This window comes from Gorilla gorilla, chromosome 16 (assembly GCF_029281585.2).
Source record: "Gorilla gorilla gorilla isolate KB3781 chromosome 16, NHGRI_mGorGor1-v2.1_pri, whole genome shotgun sequence".
Lineage (NCBI taxonomy): Eukaryota > Metazoa > Chordata > Mammalia > Primates > Hominidae > Gorilla > Gorilla gorilla.
In genome coordinates, this window is record NC_073240.2 from 61,169,729 (window position 1) to 61,175,164 (window position 5,436).

Below are 5,436 nucleotides of genomic sequence, written 5' to 3' on the forward strand. Positions count from 1 at the left end.
ATTTTGTGCTCATCTTGGGCATGCCACAAATTCTAACTTCTATAGATTTGTACAATCACCAGGCTTTGCATCATGCTAAAGAAATGTGCACTGATGTTATCATAAAAATGAAGCTATTAGAAGTCATAGTTTGCTATTTCTGAGGAATGTGAGGCCAGTTCTTCCAGTATAAAAGATCTTTTATTAGTCAGAAGACTCTATTTTCCCCCCGGTTGAGGAGAATGTTTACATCAGCCCTCAGATTGTCTGCTGTTGTCCATATTGTTCTCTAAGTGCTTGACTTTGTTTTGTTCACACTTCATCTGCTGCACTCAACACCTACTAGCGCCTAGCTAGCAATGATAGGCACTCACTAAATGTGATAGAATGATAGAATACAATTATTCACTGAATAATAGAATGTTAAAGCAGGGAGGGGCCCTAGAGATTAAATTGCCCTATCCTTGATTTTTACTATTATTATTCTTATATCTTTTAGTTGAGATCTCACACTGTCACCCAGGCTGGAACGCATGGCATGATTAGGGCTCACTGCAGCCTTGATTGCGGAGGCTCAAGAAATCCTCTCCTCTCAGCCTCTTGAGTAGCTGGGACCACAGGCCCACGCCACCAAGCCTGGCTAATTTTTCTATTATTTGTAGAGACGACAAGGTCTTGCTATGCTGCTCAGGCTGGTCCCGAACTTCTGGGCTCAAGTGATCCGCCTACCTTAGCCTCCCAAAGTTCTGGGATTACAGGCGTGAATTACTATACCCGGCTCTTGATTTTTATATATGAAGAAATTGGAGTCCAAATAAAATCTCCTGCCCAGTCCAGGGATTAAATAATGCACCCAAGACCCTCGTATCAGTTAGTTTTGCAGTATAATAAATTATCCCCATAAACTTAGTGGTTAAACATAACCATTTACTTGCTTGTAATTCTGCAATTTAAGCAGGACACCCAGTGGGGACAGCTTGGTGCTCCTCCACAGCATGTTGGGTTGGGTAGCTTAGTTGGGGTTGGAAGATTGAAAGCAGCTTCATTCATTTGTCTGGCGCCTGAGCTGGGATTGCCAGAATGACAAAGAGCAGGCAGGGCCTTTCTCTTCCTTGGTCTTACATCCTCCAGGTTCTCCTCTTTTGCTACACCACGGTAGTCATGGCAGCCAGCCTTCTAGAAGCAAAAGCTGAAGCTGCCAGGCCTCTTGGCTCACAGGCTGTGCAAAAACAAGCAATAGGCTGCATTTGCCCTATGGGCTGTAGTTTGCTGATCCTTGTTTTAATCCATTGCCCTACTCAAGTTTTTGGTTTTGCCCTCTGATATCTAGGCTCCTCCCTTTAAGATGTATTTCCTTTTCTTAAGAATGGCCCAGTCCAGGCATGGTGGCTCACGCCTGTAATCCCAGCACTTTGGGAGGCTGAGGAGGGCGGGTCATGAGGTCAGGAGATCAAGACCAGCCTGACCAACATGGTGAAACCTCATTTCTACTAAAAATACAAAAAATTAAGCTGGGCGTGGTGGCGGGCACCTGTAGTCCCAGCTACTCGGGAGGCTGAGGCAGGAGAATGGCTTGAACCCAGGAGATGGAGGCTGCAGTGAGCTGAGATCGCACCACTGCACTCCAGCCTGGGTGACAGAGCGAGACTCCGTCTCAAGAAAAAAAAAAAAAAAAAAAAGAATGGCCCATATTTGTAGCTGAGCAGCTCTCTCAGTCTGCTTCATTCATGCCAGGAGAAACTGAAAGGTCTAGAAACCTCTTTTCATTTTGCACTTTTTCTGGTTTAAGCTGGCAGTTGTTTCAAGTATCTTAAAAACCATGTAGATTTTCTATATCTTATTAAGGTTCACACCATGCTCCAAGATTTATATACAATTTTCTCAAAAACTTTATTTATATAAATCTTGCTGAGGTTTAATTCCATGTTCCAAGAGTCACATTCATTTTTTTTTTTTTAAATAGATCTCTCTCTACTTTACATGTCAGGCTGCAGTGGGACAATGCACTTAAGATTCTTACAAGCCCTGAGATGGTCTTCGAAGTACCACATTAAATCTTTCTTGGAGTCTTTAAAAAGAAGTTTTTGCCGGGCGTGATGGCTCACACCTGTAATCCCAGCACTTCGGGAGGCCAAGGCGGGTGGATCACAAGGTCAAGAGATTGAGACCATCCTGGCCAACATGGTGAAACCCTGTCTCTACTAAAAATACAAAAATTAGCTGGGCTTGGTAGTGTGTGCCTGTAATCTCAGCTACTCAGAAGGCTGAGGGAGGAGAATCGCTTGAACCTGGGAGGCGGAGGTTGCAGTGAGCCAGGATTATGCCACTGCATTCCAGCCTGGCAACAGAGTGAGACTCCATCTCAAAAAAAAAAAAAAAAAGATTAAAAAATGTATAAAGAATGTCTGGTATATTGTAGGTGCTGAAAAAAGCCATAGTTATTTCATTGGCTTTTTTAGTCTTTGCAGCAGCTGGCCTTGCTGAACTCATAGTAAGACCTCAATAAATCCTTGTTGAATTCACGTGTCATGACCCAAACCACACAGAGTACTCTTGGTATGGACAAACCACAATGTCTATTTTGTTTGGAGGCATTTCCAGGGAAAAATCTGCAGTGACTTCAATGTCTCTTTCTCAGCTGTAACAGACATTTTTGACCTCAGTTCATTCTCTGTGAGACAGCCAGAATTCTCTTTCTGAGACATAATTCTGATTATATGACCCCTCTCCAGAAACTCTTCCCAGCAGGGCTCTGACCTACCTGGGCAGCCTCATTCCCCCACATCTTCACTCTTCACCGCTCCATGTGCCACTGCTGGACAGGCCAGGCTCATTCATGCTCTGTACCTTCCTCCATCCTGTTTTCCTGCTGGAATGCCCTTTCCTGCTTTCCTCAGTGGTGAACTTTGCCTCATCCATCAAGCCTCAGAGTAAATATTATTTTCTACTGCAGAGCAAAGGCTTTCCCAAGCCCTTCAGGCAGATTTGACTACTTCTCTTGGCATTTTTAAAATATACCTCTCCTCGAATGGCGTGAACCCGGGAGGCGGAGCTTGCAGTGAGCCGAGATTGCACCACTGCACTCCCGCCTGGGCCACAGAGCGAGACTTCGCCTCAAAAAAAAAAAAAAAAAAAAATATATATACCTCTCCTCTTGCAATTGTCACCCCGCATTGTTATTTTTTAATTTGTTGGTCTCAGCAACTAGGCAGGAGCTTCTTGGGGACAGGCATTTGGATGTTTCCTCTTTGCAATGACATTATCTTACCTAGTACCTGTTTACTATCAGATTTTTCTCCATAAATGCATTACCTTGCCTTTGTTCATACTTAAACTCACCTGGCAAAAATTAAAATGTATAGTATTCAGTGTGGTGAAAATGGGCAAAATGGGAATTCTCAGACATTATCGGTGGGAGGGCAATTTGTCAGTATCTATCAATACTTAAAATACTCATGCCCTTTGATGCAGTGATGTTGCTTCAAGAAAGCTATCTTGAAGAGAGAGCTCTACATGACCATAACAATATATGTATAAGGACATTTATATCAGCATTTTAAGATTGAAACACCCTAAGTGGCCATCAATGAGGCTAAATTAAATTAATTTTAGAGTATGTGTTCAGTGGAATGAAACTGCTGAAAGGAATGGAGTAGATCAATATGTTCTGACATGGACAGATTTCCAAAATATAGTGCTAAATGAAAGAACAAGCAGAATGCAAGTGCAAAACTGTGTCTTGCTGGATTGCTAAGTTACAATACGTTGTATAAAACATTATGAAAACTGATTTGGCTACAGATGCCCACTCTGTCAAGATCATTCCTATATTAACCCACTGGAATATTGGGATGCTTCCTGAGGTGTAAGCATCTTATTCTTAACTCAGCACATTTTACTGCATTTATACATTGGCATGTCAGAGACTGAATATTTCAAACCCTATCAGCCTCTATTGTTTCTTCCAACAGCATTTTTCCATCTAATTTTGTAGAAAATACAAATATTTAGCTGCTAAGTGTCTGTTATCAATAGAAAAAAAACCCTAATTCTGCAATACAATATGTATTTCTTAGCCATAGAGTCTATTCAAAATAGGACAGTATTTTTCATGAAATAAAATATTTTGAGTGAACATGAAAACACACAGAAACATAGCTGCATTTTGAATGTTTTTATCTTCATTAAGTGTCTATTGAAAGTATTTTGGGTGTTTTGAATTTTTTTAACTTTGAATTAGTCTTCAAAGTTAAAAAATTGAATTAGTCTTCAAAGTTAAAAAATTCAAAACACCCAAAATACATTCAATAGACCCTTAATAAAGATAAAAGCATTCAAAATGCAGCTATGTTTTTGTGTGTTTTCATATTCACTCAAAATATTTTATTTCATGAAAAATACTGTCCTAACTGCTTGGGAGACTGAGGCAGGAGAATCGCTTGAACCCGGGAGGCGGAGGTTGTGGTGAGCCGAGATTGCGCCACTGCACTCCAGCCTGGGCAACAAGAGCGAAAAACTGCGTCTCAAAAAAAAAAAAAAAAGGTTCCTTTTTTTCCAGCCCCGGCCCCAGACGCTACAGCCGCCGAAATGTTGATGCCTAAGAAGAACCGGATTGCCATTTATGAACTCCTTTTTAAGGAGGGAGCCATGGTGGCCAAGAAGGATGTCCACACGCCTAAGCAGCCGGAGTTGGCAGACAAGAATGTGCCCAACCTTCATGTCATGAAGGCCATGCAGTCTCTGAAGTCCCGAGGCTACAGGAAGGAACAGTTTGCCTGGAGACATTTCTACTGGTACCTTACCAATGAGGGTATCCACCATCTCCGTGATTACCTTCATCTGCCCCCGGAGATTGTGCCTGCCACCCTATGCCACAGCCGTCCAGAGACTGGCAGGCCTCGGCCTAAAGGTCTGGAGGGTGAGTGACCTGCAAGACTCACAAGAGGGGAAGCCAACAGAGATACCTACAGATGGAATGCTGTGCTCCCTGGTGCTGACAAGAAAGCCGAGGCTGGGACTGGGTCAGCAACCGAATTCCAGTTTAGAGGCAGATTTGGTCGTGGACGTGGTCAGCCATCTCAGTAAAATTGGAGAGGATTATTTTGCATTGAATAAACTAACAGCCAAAAAAAAAGTCAAACAGAATAATATGACTAAATTGATTCTATTTATGTTAATATTTATGTGTATTCACACATTTATGTGTATATTCGTATATGTCTGCATAAGTAGGTTCATGTAAGCACATATGTAAATATATGGAAGTATGTACACCAAAGTGATATTGGTCAGCTTTGGGAAAAGTATTTGTTCAGGAGAGTGTTCACCTTTACTACATATGCTTGTTTGCATTGTTTGATTTTTGTTAACAGTTAATAGAGACACCTTCTATAGTTTTGAAAAGAGTTGAAAAAAAAAAGACATATAGCCAGCGAAAAGAAGGGCTGTCTTCTTACA

At 41.8% G+C, this 5,436-nt stretch overlaps 1 pseudogene; it reads left to right on the top strand.

The window, feature by feature from the left end:
- Positions 1-4,566: 4,566 nt before the first annotated feature.
- LOC101123719 (small ribosomal subunit protein eS10-like) lies at positions 4,567-5,064 on the top strand (annotated as a pseudogene).
- Positions 5,065-5,436: the final 372 nt, after the last annotated feature.